The sequence below is a fragment of the Crocuta crocuta genome, unplaced genomic scaffold (assembly GCF_008692635.1).
Source record: "Crocuta crocuta isolate KB4526 unplaced genomic scaffold, BGI_CrCroc_1.0 scaffold14, whole genome shotgun sequence".
In the NCBI taxonomy this organism is placed as follows: Eukaryota; Metazoa; Chordata; class Mammalia; order Carnivora; family Hyaenidae; genus Crocuta; species Crocuta crocuta.
Window position 1 is genome coordinate 5,018,948 of NW_027530209.1, and position 15,940 is coordinate 5,034,887.

Sequence of the window (15,940 nt, forward strand, 5' to 3'; positions counted from 1 at the left end):
TCAAAACAAAAACTTCTCGTGTTTGAGTAGGGTATGACTTAATCTTTCACACAACACTATGAAATTTGGTAAGGGGTGGGAACAGGGAGAAAGGGTGGGCTGTAATTTGAAAATGACCGAGATCTTGGCCTAATAAACATCTTGAGCAAACTGCATCAACTCTGTCAACTGAATTAAGATCAACCACCACTGCTGGAGGGGGTGGGTAGGGGAGTAGGAAGTGAGCACTCTCACTTTCCGGCCTCAGGGAAGCTTTCAGCCCAGAAAGTTTCTGGGGAACTTTCCCATTTTTATGTTCCCTGTCTTTGTTTTGTCATCCTCTGTCTTTTCCCCGTATGCGGATGGGAAGAACTTTTTCTATATATCAAATTCAGTCAATTTAGCAATCCAGGAGGCTGACATACATTTTTAAATGCCTCTTCTTTCAGTTTGTTACACTGATAAGACCACTGCAGTGGAGTCTAAAATACTGCATGAGAATACTTGCCCTCCAGAGGCCACTTCTGTACAGCGTACGGGGTGAAGTGATTCCATCAGCCCACTGCAGGCAGTAAGTATCAGAGTGCAGCTCTGATTTGAGAAATTCCACCCCAAAACTTATTTATATAATTAAAGACAGGCCGCTTTGAATTTTTAGATAATCCCACAATTTATGGATTGGATTAGCTTAATGGTTTGACCTGACATTTATTACTCAGATACCCTTTCTGTAATGATTTCAAGCTCAAGATTTGCCTGTTTTCTGTTTAATTCCAAACTGTGGCCAAGATTACTATGGTAAAAACTGTTCTACCTTATATTTTATCAATTAATTAGAACTGAAATACAGTGCGCACTGATATATTGTAATTAGTCTGATGAGCTAAAAATCATAAGTATTAAATTGCATATTTGTTCTAAATATTCTAACAGGAAATCTAACATCCTGTGTTTCTGGTATGGTTAATTTGTAACCACAGCTGCAGAAAGCATGTTGTTTCTTTTCTTATTAGGAAAGAAAAAGAAAATCAGTCTGTCTTGGGGGAGAAAAATATTAAGAACTTGAGCCAGCGTTAACTAGTTTCTGAGTAACACTAGGAATGACATCAGTTCTGATCCTCAGATCCTGAGCTTCCAAGAAACTATACATAGACACATTCAGTAGGGATTTGTTAATAAAAGTCATGTAAAGGTGTTGGTAATGTAGCACAATGACATTTAAAAATTGTCATTTATCGGGGCACCTGGGTGGCTCAGTCAGTTAAGCATCCAACTTCAGCTCAGGTCGTGATCTTTTGGTTCATGGGTTCAAGCCCCGCGTAAGGCTTTGTGCTGACAGCAGAGAGCCTGGAGTCTGCTTTGGATTCTGTGTCTCCCTTTCTCTCTGTTCCTCCCCTGCTTGTGCGCTCACTCTCTCTCGCTCTCTCTCTCTCAGAAATAAATGTTAAAAAATTTTTAATTATCATTTATCTCCTGTTTTATGACAAGGTGAGTGTGTTTCCTCTATTTTCCACCGATGTTCTTTTGGGTTTATTTCTAAATGTCTTTTAGAAATTGGAAAGTGTGTGGGGCACCTGGGTGGCTTAGTTGGTTAAGCATCCGACTTTCGCTTAGGTCATGATCTCGCGGTTCGTGGGTTCGAGCCCCGCGTCGGGCTCTGTGCTGACTGCCAGCTCAGAGCCTGGAGCCTGTTTCAGTCTGTGACTCCCTCTCTCTCTGACCCTCCCCTGCTCCCGCTGTCTCTATCTCTCTCTCCTAGAAATAAATAAAAAACATTTAAAAAAAAAAAAAAAGAAATTGGAAAGTGTATTTGCCAGGCTTATAATTTACTCATTTTATGGGTTACAAATTTAAACCAGAATTGTCTTTTCTGCATTATATTATTCTAATCCTAGCACATAGTTGAAAGGAATTGCTAGATTTACCCATCCCCAATATTCATGGAATATTAATGTATTGGATTTTCTCCTCTGTGTTTCTCTTGAGTTCTTAGAAGAAGCATTGTGAATTTAAATCAGAGCACATATATATAAGGTATAACAAATTTTCAGGATTTTATGCTATTTGGTAAAGTTTATTCTTTTGAATGATTTAATATTTCAAAATTCTACATTTAGAAGGCATAAACTCAAAACAAAAATGTCTTACTGTACTTTTTAATGGTCACCCCATAGAAGGCAATAATGTACTTTCTGGAATCTTAAGGTGGGAAAAAATATATCCCAGTAACAGAAAACTGAAGCCAAGCCATTTTTGAGATCATCCAAATATTATAGTCTAGATATCCCTTTTCCTGACTGCCACCCAAATATCCCTAGTTGTATTGGGATTCTCCAGAAAACACAGAACATTATACATATGTACGAATAGAGAAAGAAAGAGGTTGATTGATAATGAGGAAATGGGTCATATGATTATGGAGTCTGAGAAGTATGAAGATCTGTAGTTGGCAAGCTAGAGACTCAGGAAATCCAGTGAATTGGAGCTGAAAGCATGAGAGTGGATGTCTCAGGCCAAAGAGAGTCAAGCAGAAAGAATGAATTCTCCCTTATTTTGCTGTTTGTTCTAAAACCTTCAGCAGATTGGATGGGACCCACCCTCATTGGGGAAAATCTTCTTCACTCAGTCTAGAGATTCAGATGTTAATCTCATCCAGAAATACCCTCCCAGACAGACCCAGAATAATGTTTAACCAAATATCTGGGTACCTCATGGCTCAGTAAAGTTGACATATGTGATTAACCACCAAACCAATCAAATCATGGTAGGATGCTGGTCATCAGATAGCTTATAAGCTTTCTTGGTATTTAGCTTCAGAAAGAGTTCTAATTGGAGATAACTTATATGTCAAACTGTAGCATCTGTAATTTCTATTGTGTAGCATACTTCTTGCCTCCCATCCTCTGGTTCCTTGGATGAAATTTCCTTCATTCTATATGCTTCTGATGGAATATCAGTTATGCTTCAGAAATGGTCAATCCACTATTACATTCCCCAGTGAGAGTTGTGTAGGATTGATATGCAGCTATAGAGAAGACTATTGCTTTCTTTCTAGTGGTTGTCAAACTAGGATGGTGTGAACTTGTGGTTGCAGGTGGCTATTATACCTGCCCATGTGAAGGAGGCAGTCTGTAACAAAAAGTAAAGTGACCATCATGCACAGAGAAGAAGAGACAAACAGAAATATGAATGGAAGGTAGGAGAGACTGTTAAGGAGAAGGTTTAAAACTCTAGATCCTGTTGTTTCTGAAGCCATTGTTCTGAGACTTTTTGGTTAAGTGAGCTAATATATTTTTTTTGTTATTGTTTCAGTTCATTTGGTTGTAACCAAGAGAGCCTTGACTAATGCTAACTGTGCTCCTATGTTAAATATATATAGAGAGAGATAGATGTAGGTATGTAGGTAGGTAGGTAGAGGGATGGAACATATGGAAGAGTGTCTGTTATATGGATAGATTGTCCTTGTTGACCAAAGTTACAGTTTTCATGGGAGTTACTTAGAGCCTTGGACAGGACTAGGATTCTTGACCTTCCAGGTGAACAAGTCCTGGAGAATAGTGGCATGACAGTGTTCTAGATGGATGACCCTCCTGAGAGTAACTCAATGAGATCGTAGGAAAATTAACTCTGTAATGAACACTGCCACAGTTACAGTCATTTAAAAGCCATAAGTCAATGGAATACTACATTCAAACTACAAGAGGGATAATCCAGGATCACTCCATACCAAGTAGCAGCTCTAGTACACAAAATACAAACTAGATTTCCAGTAAAACCCACTCCTACAACAAGTGAAAGAACAACAAAGATCCTCCACAAAGTGTAATGAAAGCCAAAATGCTTTTGCATTTTCAGGAGCAAACATACCCTAGGGCTCTGTTAAGATCCTGTATGAACTTATACCTCTGTCAACCTCTGAGAAATCAGCCAGCCTCTGATTTCACAGATACACACTCCGTGAGGGCTGAGGCTGCATATTTAGCAAGCAAAACTTTGATAGGGTTGGTTTTGGGTTTGTTTTTGTTGTTAATTAAGAAAGAAAATAGAGAGTCCAAAAGGCATAGAATGGCACCTGGGGCCCAGGGATACGTTATTGCCTCCTGCCCCTACACCACATAACCCTGCATTATAGCATGCCCTTCCGTTATAGCACACCTTTCTCAGTGCCCTAATATGACATTACACAATACAGTGTCCTGCAGATGAGGGATGGATTGGTCTAAACGTGTCAGAAATTTACTAGAACAATAAACCAGAAAGAAATATGTGTGTAACACGGGGGACAGGAGGATCATATTCTGATATAATGATATTCTAGCAATATAAAAACTTTAAAATATTATCAAGGTAAAAATTTAAAGTAGAGAAAAATGAGGAGCCTCATCTCATGAAGTGACCAACGCGTTATTCTAGTTTGTGCCCTCTCTCACCCCTTTCAGGCCTCTGCCCAGAAGATAGATGTGTAACAACACTAAGGATATCGAAGCTTTTCCATCCTTTAGCCAATCATAGTCATTATAATACATTGACATAAAAAACACATCATTAACGGTTAGATTATGGCCCAAAATTATTTTTTTCTGTGACTCATTTTCTTAGATTTTCTAGATCCACAGTATAACTAATCAAAACACTATGTTTCTCAGCTGTATCTTTTAAGCAGTACTAGCAAAATGAGCAACAGTAATGCCACCCTCTTTGTATGTTCATTACAGCCCAATCCCCTGTGTAAAGATAGATGCCACATTGAACAACCACCTAATCCCAGCCACTCCATACACAGGGCAGAGCTATACCATTCACCCATTCCATTGATACCCCCGGTGAAATTACAGGTCCCTACCTACGTGTATCATCTAGCAGAGTAGTACTTCAAAAAAATTTTTTTTAATGTTTGTTTATTTTTGAGAGAAAGAGAATGTGTGTGGTGAGTGGGGGAGGGACATAGAGGGAGACACAGAATGTGAAGCAGGCTGTCAGCACAGAGCCCAGTGTGGGGCTTGAACACACAAACCACGAGATCATGACTTGAGGCAAAGTGGACACTTAACCGACTGAGCCACCCAAGTGCCCCTTCCAGACTAGGACTTCAAAGAAATGCTTCTTTAGAGATTCACTACAAGTGATTTTAGGAGAGGTTTCTTCTGAAAACAATAAGGTTTGGCTCTAAAAAGACTTTGTTTTCCTTTTTGTAAACTTTCTCAGCATTTTCATGTGGAAATAATCCATACAGATTTAATATTCTCAGCATTTATTCATGCTTTGTGGATTTCCTCCCAACTCCCACACACATCTCCCACATCCTGCTTCTCTTGAAACATAGAAAAGTCTAAGCCTGCTTAGTGTGGAGCGTAATGGAATAATTGTTTCACAGTTCCCATGAACTGCTTTCAAGTGCATCCTCCAGACTTTTCTCTTCAACTCTGTAGTACTTTGTGGTCTGCTGTGGTCCAGGCAGACCCTGAGATTCTTCTTATCCTCCTTCTCACAAGGTACCCAGCCCCTGACCCCCACCGTGTAGGGTTCCTCTTCCTCTTTTTTAATGCATTCCAACTGTTCCTTACTCTGTATGTTCTGATCATATACCAGCTAATCGTGTTCAGTTGAATTCTATCTAATTCTCTCTAGAGTGGAAATAATGAACATGATCTCTTTTTTATCAAAGAAGATAAATTATTTTTGCATTTACGTCAAAAGTCTTAAATCAATAGCTACTTCAGAAATCCAACAGGATAGAGGCCAAAGGCTAAGCAAAACAAAACAAAGAAAAACTGTCAAAAATAGCAATGTGAATATGAAAGGGTTGACCCTCTCCTAGTCAAACAGCTCATCTTTCTCTCTATTTTCACTATGTATTTGAATCTAATTTGTTTTCCCTCAGAAGGTGGTAGAGCTTTTCACACTCAGTGGGATTTACTTTTAAGGTATTAAAGTAAATATTATCAACATTATAAATCCTGCTCTGTGGTTTATGACCATTATTTAACTTAATATTCATTACTACCTAAGTAGACCCCAGAAAAATATCCATGTTTTCAACAAAATACGTATTGAAAACTGACATGCCAGAGAAAGGATGACAATAGCCAACACTCTGGCATACTCCTTGGAAAATGGATTACAGGGTGCAAGGAGAATAGTTAAAAAGTTGGCACAGTGTAGGTGTGAAGTGACTGTGGCATGGGCTAGAGTGGTATTGGTAGTGGTGGTTCAGGAAGGGAGGAGAGGCATATTTTAACAATATTTAGGATGTAAAATCAATATATTGATGGACTGGATTGGGAGTCTGGGCAGTATATAATTTCCAAAGTGTGAGGTGTCAAGGAACTCCTAAGGTTTCTGGATGTGTTAATTGAATGGATGAAGGTGCTGTTAATGAGATTTGAAAACAGTGGGGGAGAACATTTAGAGGAAGTAGATCCATCACTTTGGCTTTAGACAGGTTGAGTTTGAGGTATGCCTGAATTATTCCAAAGGACATATGGGATAGGCAATTAGATGAACAGGTCTGGAAGTCTGAGGAGCAGTCTGTGCTGGAAATGCAAACATGGCAGTTGTCAATGAATGGCTGTTAACAGCATGAAAATAAGTGTGGTCATCTGGTGTGAAGCTGAAGAATGAACAGAGTCCCTCAGCAACTGCTTCCAGAAGGAGGGACAATCAAAAGAGACAAAAGATGTGACCATAGAGCTAGAAGCATCCAGGGAGATTGCAGTAAAACAGATAATAAAACAGATACTATAAATGTAAAGAAAAGATGAAGATGTGGCTAACAATCCTGAGAAGTCACATAAGACCTTTTCATATTTATGGGCATGGACTTAAAAGCTGGGTTTTGGTGACAAGTTTTAGAAGACTAGAAAAGACAGATGAAGAGTGGAGTGGCAGAAGTAACAATGTGCCAGGCAGCTTCCAAGTGCTTTACGGGCACAGCCTTATCCTCTGTTAGAGTAACTCTTACAGATGAGGAACCTCAAGTTCAGAGAAGTAAAGCAGTATGAGCTGTGCAAGCTCCAGCAGTTCTGGGAAGCAGCAGAACAAGAGCTCAATACCCAGTATCCATGATACCTGATTGAATTTTGTCATTGAGCCTTTTTTAAAAAATAAAGATGAAATACTTCTTTTAAAAAGTGAAAGTAGAATAAATTTGCAAGTCTCTTGAAATATTCAGAACAGGAGAGTAAAGCACCATAATGTTTATTTTAAGGCATTCTGTTTCATTTTATCAATACAAGAACAGATTTGAAAAGGGTTATTGTAAGAGCACCTATCCCCTGCTCTGTCCTTACCTTATGTCTACCCTGCAGAGTAATCACTTTGAACTTTTTCAGCTGTGTAGCTGCTCTTGGTTATGCTGTACTTATTTTTTCTATTTTTTTAATGTTTGTTTATTTTTGAGAAAGACAAAGACAGCGTGAGTAGGGGAAGTGCAGAGAGAGAGGGAGATACAGAACAGGAAACAGGCTCCAGGTTCTGAGCTATCAGCACAGAGCCTACAGTGGGGCTCAAACTCATGGACTGGGGCTCATGGACTGCAAGATCATTACCTGAGCTGAAGTTGGATGCTTAACCAACTGAACCACTGAGGTGCCCCTTATTTTTTTCTATTTCTAAATAATGTGTTATGCTACTATTTGAGTTAATAATTTTTTGATATTAACTGTGCACGTCCTGTGAGAGTAGAAGTAGCCCAATTACACATGCCCCTTCCCCCTTCTCTTCTTAGCAAATACAGTTATATCATGATTTTAGTTATAGAAAATTATGTTACACATTAATGTAACTTTGTAAATATTGTTCATTAAAGATAGGTGTTGTATCCTGTGTAGATTTTCTTTTGAGTTAATAATTGCTTCATTTTAACTTGCATGCTTTTTAAAAACCTATTCTTTTTTTTTTAATTTCTATAAGCCACATAAAATTGATTTAATTATGTCATCATTACACCTCATACCTAGGACACACAGTACACTAGTCATTAGTTCTTCCTGGTTTTATTTATTCTGTCAACATTAAAAAATTTTTATATATTTTATATTGTCCTAGCAATTAAATGACAAGCTCTGGGGCACATGGGTGGCAGTCAGTTGAGCATCTGGCTCTTGATTTTTGTTTGGCCCAGTTCACGATCTCAAAGTCATGAGATCTAGTCCCCCATAGGGCTAGTGCTGGACATGGACCCTACGTAAGATTCTCTTTCTCTCCCTTTGCCCCTCTCCCCCACACATTCGTTCTCTCTCTCTCTCTCTCTCTCTCTCTCTCTCTCAAATAAGCAAACAAATAAATGGCAAGCTCTTTGAGGGTGGGAATGCCATTGACCTTATCTGTTCTTCCATTATGATTTGTGTCATAGTTAAAAGGAGGATCTCAAAGTCTCAGGCACATAACCGTGTAAACCTATTCTTGATTTTCCACCTTAATTACCTTCCTGGAGTAATTATAAGCCAATCACTACTTGTTCCAAAATGCTCACATTTGTGTCCTTACATTTTTGTGCGTAGTTATGTTTTTATTCTCCCTCTGTCTACTCTCTCTCTTCTGGATTCCCCTGAAAGGGCACTTTTCTCTTATGCTCTTGTCCTACTCTCCTTCCAATGAAATTCAGTTTTAAAGGATGGAAAGCAACCTGATGCCTGTCCCAGGACACTTCTAGTGTTAGATCCCCATAACTGAGAAATGGAAGGACTTGTCCCTGCAGAAGGAAGGTGAACAGAGGACAGGGGGGTCCTAGCCGCACTCTGAAATCCGTGAACAGGCCACCATGTGTAACTGCAGGTGTTGGAATGTTGCCTCCTCAGTCTCCCAGGCACGTTGATTTAAGACAGTAACTTAACTTTCCATGAGGACTCTCCCTCCACAAACTGGTTCCATGGTTGTTCTTAGTTACAGAAACATCTAAGTGAAGGCTGATTTCAAAACAGTCTACAAACTATACATTATTAATTTTGCATTAAAGCAAATCATTCCTTAAAGTGTAATTTATGTTTAGTAAGTTGTTTTTCCTAGTTGTTAAAGCACATTTCTAAATATTTTATAAGCAATTGGTGTCACTATGTCAGAAATATAATAACATCAGGGAATTTTACATTTATTCCTGGGAAAGTAATTATGCAATAGGTTGTAGAGCAAAACAAACTGGTTTACAGTCACCATTCATTTATTTTTGCAAGGACTATTGCTGTTTTAGAAAAATAAGGCAATACTAAATATATACAGTTATGAACTAGATACTCTTAAATATATTAATTGGCTTGTTCTACTTAATTGGTACTTGCTGTAATATAGTCCTAAGCTGAATTTTATAAAGGAATGTATTATCTTACTCTAAAGACAGTGACAGCCTCTGGTTAAGGATGGCACATAGACCACAGAGCATTAAGTCATAAAGACCTGTATGTTTTTAGATCTCTGCTGGTCAAATTCCACAGGCCTACCCATTGGCTAGGTCATTAGGCCCAAAGTAAGGCGTCAGTTCCAGCAGCATCAGAATAATTTAAGCACATGTTAGAACTGCGAATTCTTGGGCTGTACCCCACATCTACTAAGTCAAATTCTGTGAGTGGGGCCTAAAGCAATCTTGCCTACAGCAGTAGTTCTCAAACGTTAGTGTTCCTCCAAATCCCCTGGACACCTATTGTTGGGGTCAACTCTAACCTAGCAGTTCCCAAGTGATGCTGACGCTGCTGGTCAGGGGATTGCATTTGGACAAACTACTGACCTAGGAAAATAAATAATATATCAAGTATGTTAAGGGTTACTAAATGGAATGTGATTGTCTTCTATGATTTTGTTTAGGGAATGTATCTGATTTCCTCTCCTAGATGCACATGTATGCAGGGAAGGGAAGGGGAGAGTCAATCCCTGAACACACACACTTTGACACCTCTGTGGTAGGCACAAGAAAGACATCCATACCCCTGGAGTTTACATACCAGCAGTGGAAAAAATAAATGATAAAACAAATTATGGTTATGGTTGTTTTACGTGTTTTAAAATGCAAAAAGGAGTAGGTGCTATGCTATCAAAGTGTTTAAGAGGGGAACCTGACTATCTGGGGATATCAGGTTTTCAGCTTGCACTCTGATGGAAAATGTATTAGTTGTCTGTTGCTACTATAACGAATTATGCAAACGTAGTGGCTTAAATAACACAAATGTTTTATCTTACTCTTGTAGGATAGAATGGATCTCACTGAATAAAATCAAAACCTCAGCAGGGCTCTATTCTTTCCTGGAGGTTCTGAGGATCTGTTTTCTTGTCCTTTCCAGCTTCTAGAGGCTGTTCTCATCTTTTCCTATCATTGCCAGCAACACTTTACATCTCTGTGCCTCTCTTCAACGCCTCATTGTCCTCTAACCAACTTTCTACTTCCTCCTCCCTCTTCCATTTGTAAGGACCCTTCTGATTACACTGGGCCCACCTGAATAATCCAGACTAAGTAAGGTCAGCTGATTAGCAACTGTAATTCTATCAGCAACTTAGTTTCCCTGTAGCGTATGCAGATTCACAGGTTCTGGAGATTAGGACACTGACAGTTTTGATGATTGCATTCTGCTTACAATAGATGATATGAATTTATCAGAGTTCGAAGAAGGGAAAAACACTCTGAACACATATTGTCCCATCAATAACAAATGTCGAGACCCAGGGAATAATAAGGCACATGACATTTAAAAAGGTGAATGGGGTGACTAAGAGGTTTAGTGTGTTGGCTCAGTTTCTCAGCTCATGATCTCACAGTTGGAGAGTTTGAGCCCCGTGTTGCAGGGCTGACAGTGCAGAGCCTACTTGGGATTCTCTCTTTCCCTCTCTCTCTGCCCCTCCACCCCCCCTCAAAATGAATAAATACACTTAAAAAAATAATACTAAATACATAAATAAAAAGGTGAACGAACTCCAGGGTGACCTGAATAAGAAAGTGAGGGGGGAATATGGTAAAAGAGGAAGGTGATTCAGAGGTAGGATCTCCAGAGAAATTTGCAGACGACTCAATTAAGGTTATAATTTTGGCAAAAGACATGAACTAAATAAAAAAGAAGTCACTGGAAATGTGCTGGACTCCTATTAAAGCAAATATGCCCCCAAACCTTTATCCAAGTAATGTGCAGAGATAATACAACCCTCAGTTTTAAAGTGCATATTTTGAAAAAAAAAAAGTGAATATTTTGCTTTGTAATAATGATAAATGTATTTCTGGGAATGCTTAAAGTTATATTTAAGTTTCCTAGATTTTTGCCAGAAATGTCAATAAAAAGAAAGGTCACTGTTCTTGAAAGCTATATGATAGACGAAAAGCTTCTAGTCGGAGAAGGAAAGGTTTCCATATTATCTTCCTTACCCAGGCAAACCAGTTTTTATATATTTGATGTGATAATTCATAAAGGATAACTTATTATCAGCAAACATTACTTGGAAATTGCAATTCAGAAATATTTTCTTTCTGGTATCTAAAATGTCCTGAGAGACACTCAGGAAGATCATTAGTACGTAAGATAATTACTCTGTTTTGCCCATGGGAAGACCCCCAAAGGGACTACTGCTCTGAGTCTAAATGCAGTTCTCTGGGAGCGCCTTGGTGGTTCAGTGGGTTAAGATGGTTAAGCATCTGACTTTGGCTCACTCAGGTCATGATTTCACAGTTTGTGAGTTGGATCTCTGCATCAGGCTCTGTGCTGACAGAGGCTGGAGCCTGTTTCGGATTCTGTGTATCCCTCCCTCTTCTCTCTGCCCCTCCCTCACTTGAGCTCGCTCTCTCTCTCTCTCCCTCTCTCTCAAAAATGAAATATTAAAAAAAAAATGCAACCCTCTGTGCTGGAGTAGGGGCTCTTAGGCGGAGCCTGAAACTCCTGACATTACTTGTAAAGTTATCCACATAGTTATTCCCATTTTTAGAGGGAAAAGGAGATTGTGACTTTAACCAAAGGGTTATCTGACTTTACAAAGAGTAAGTTTTTTAGAGCAATGAAACTTTTCTGCCTGATACTACACAGGTGGATATATATCATTGTATATTTGTTCAACCCATAGAATGTATACCACCAAGACTGAATTCTATTGTAAGGTTATAGACTTTGGTGATAGAGATGTGTCAGTGTAGGTTCAAAGAGGTATAAACATGAAAGCAGCAATACCATCACAACTGATAATCACTATTCACGTTTTGGTAAATATCTTTCCAGACTGTTTTCTGTCTCTCTCTAAACACACACAGGTGCAGAAACATGGACACGTACACACACAATACAGGTACATATAAATTAAATGTATGCCCGTACATTTGAAGAAATAATTTTCATAAAAGGAATGAGATTTGAAATATGTCATAAATATAATTTTGTTATACTAGCACTATTTACAAAATAGTTATTTCACTGAAATTATTTTTCTTTTGGTAGTTTTGTTTGTTTTTAATGTTTATTTATTTATTTTGGAGGGGGGAAAGCAGAGAGAGAGAGAGGGAAAGGAAGAATCCCAAGCAGGCTCCACACTCAGAACAGAGCCCAAGGTGGGGCTTGATAGAGATCAAGATCATGACATGAGCCCAAATCAAGAGACAGATGCCTAACCGAATGAGCCATCCAGGTGCCTCTCTTTTGGTAGTTTTTTGTAATGATGAACATTATGGTGTTACATGCTTTTACACTCACTGTCTTCTTGGGAAAGGTGTTGGTGTTATTTCTGCTTTGAAGTATATAATCATTCAAACTTTGATACATATTGACAAATAGTTATACAGGTTTTATTGATTTACATTTTTAGCAACAGTACATTTCTCTAATCAGTCAGCACTAGACCCTTGGAATTCAAAAAAATTATTTTGGCTAAGCTCACAGGCTCTATGCCTTACGCTGTTGTTACATGATATTAACATCAGTGGTTACACTGGTAACTAATTTGAACATTATTACCACCTTAATACTTTCTGTACAGAATTGCCTTTACCCTATTATCTATTGAAATGTTTCTTTATCTTTTGAATTTTAAAACTTATGCCAGATTATAATAATTTATGTATATATTTTGGCAATATACATTTTCAGTGTCTAGTTTTTTAACCCAGAAGTGAGCATGTTTTACTTTCACTCATATTTCATTGGCTACACATAGCGGCAAGTGGAATGGGGAAATTTAGTCCCTGGCTAGGCTATTACTTTCATCTACAACTACATACTATAAGAAAGGATGAGCAAGACTTAGGGGATAGGTACACTTTATGATATAACTAATTTGAGCTGTTTTGGCAAGCAGAGGTTGTGTTTTTTTGTTTGTTTTTTAGTTTTATGAAGTTAAATCAACCTTTCTTTTTTGTTGCAAATTATTTTCTGTTTCCCTGAGAAATGGAGCATGGAGACTGAGCAGAAATGTGTGACCTAGAACTTAGGATAGTCTTTTCATTGGGATGCGGAAACAGAAATTGGAGTTCAGAGCTTCTAAGACAACTAGGTCTTAAAAGGACCAAGATCCTAGAGAAAAGGGACCTGCAGAGAAGTAAACCCAATTCAGTGTATATATTCTTCCCTCAATGCATTTGCTGGCCCTAACCAGTGCAAATGTGGTGAGAGGCTCTGAGAAACCATGCAGAAAGCAGCTTCTAAAGGGCTAAACCTTGAGGCGCCTGGTGGCTGAGTTGGTTAAGCCTCCGACTTCAGCTCACCTCATGAACTCATGGTTCATGACTTCCATAAATTCAAGCCCACTGTTGGACTCTGTGCTTGGAGCCTGCTTCAGATTCTGTGTCTCCCTCCCTCTCTCTCTCTGCCATGCCCCTGTTTGCTCGCTCTCTATCTCAAAAATAAACAGATATTTAAAAAAAATTTAAAGGGCTAATCCTTTAAGGAGAAAACACAAAGATTAGGAAAACAGAATTTTGAATTCACCAGAGAAAAATGGCCAAGGCCCAGAAAGAATGAGAGCCTGAAGGGGCTATGCTGTAGGACTAAGGGCAGATAAAATATAGAATAGTTCAACTGGATATAACTACCTACCAGAATAAAACTGAATCTCTTGAAAAAAATCCTATCTGGCAATTCCACTTAAAATTGTATTTGTTATGACTAGAGTGATAAACTAGTTACAGGAAACCCAGAATGATTCAACATTTTCCCTCTCTTCCTTTCATCTTTGGGTTTTACATGGAACACTGAAAGAATACTGGCTAACTGCCTTAGGGTCGTCAGGTTGCTTTGAATTAATCAATTTTTTTTTTTTCGGAGAATATGATTTGCTTGTACTGCCATGAGGTAAGCAGCCTCTGCTGAATGTCAGAAAAATATTTTTTTCATTCTTTTGTTTTATCTTTTGTGGGCCATAGAAATCCCATAATCTGGAGTAGGTGGTTGGTTCATGTTCGACTTGACTTCGGTTACAAATTGGAGTTTTTATAACTGAAGAACTTATTATTGCCATTTAAACACAAATTGTAGAACAAGTAATTGGTTTATGTGTTTAATATGAAAACATAGTCTCATTCCTTTATTTTAATGTGACTGTATAACCAGGGGCAAAACTTCATTCTACTGTCAACTATATATGCTCCATACTTGCTCTCTTCATTAACAGTGAATGTGCTCGTTTTTCTGTTCTTAAATCACATTTTTAATGGGGGGAAAAAACCCTTATTTTTGTTACTTTGTGCAAATACCTCCCATTTAAGTTTTTTAGCAAGAATCTAAAGAAAAAAAAACAATAAAAACTAAACATTTTATGCTTCTAACAAATAAGAGAATTGGCCTGTGTTGAAGGTGTTTTGGGGGGGGAAATAATTTCTAATTATATCTTAGTGAATATACTTTATTTCTCAAGCAAAATGGGTTTTTAAGAAATTTAATGTGAGATTCTAGAAATGGAGGGTAAAGCAAAAAGAGCATAAGCCTTATCTACCATTATATTGCCATCCCATTGTATTTTAGCTTGTGTTCACATAATTAAACTGCATTTGTATGTGTGAGTGGGTATGCAGAAACTAAGGGTCCAATTTAAAATTTAGGTCCATTAGTGACATCAAAACAAGTGCTTGGGTCTGAAATAGAATCCCATCTCGCCCAGCACGTGCAGGCACGCATGCATACACACAGTGTCAACTGCAGCTTAAAATAGCTGGGAATTTATATAAACATAAAAAATGTTTTATAAAAGTGGACTAAATCCTAGGGGTATGAGGGGAGAAAATTACTTCTGTTCTATATTTTTGCCTTAAGGATATTGAAGGAAGGGAAATTTCTTTCCTACCTTTCAAGGTCTTCTAGCTGGACCAAGAATTTCATTTATGTGAGATAGATAAACAGAAGAAAAAAAATCAAAGTTTTATTACATGTGCATAGAGACCCAATTATGAAATTGAGACCTAAAGAAGTGACCAAGTCAGACAGTTTCATGCTTTTATAGGCATGAAATCTGTGAGATAATAAATCTGTGAGTTGATAGGACATAGAAAACTCAACTTTGGGAGCTTCACTTAGTAAGGAATGCTAAACAGAATTTGGGTTGGGACAGTAAATTAGTAAAAAAAATAAATAAATAAATAACCAGGGTTGGGGCTCCCGGGTGACTCAGTTGGTTTAAGCATCAACTTTGGCTCAGGTCATGATCTCAAGGCTCCTGGTTCGAGCCCTGCATCGAGCTCTGTGCTGACAGCTCAGAGTCTGAAGCCTGCTTCAGATTCTGTGTCTCCCTCTTCCTCTGCCACTCCCGCACTCACGCTCTGTCTGTCTCTCTCTAAAATAAACATCAGAAAAAATAATATAATTGCAAATATTTTTTTTTAAGTAACCAAAGTTCTTCATATAGCCTTCTTGGCGTTAAATTTCCTATCTCTGGTAATAAAGTATGTGTCTTTACTTCCTGGTACTGAGAGGGTGTCTTTCACAGGAGAGATTTATTTTCTGCTTTTAGGGGAACAGAGGAGCATCTGAGCGTCCTTCTTGCACAGGATGTCTCTTATGTAACTTTTATTTAAAATAAT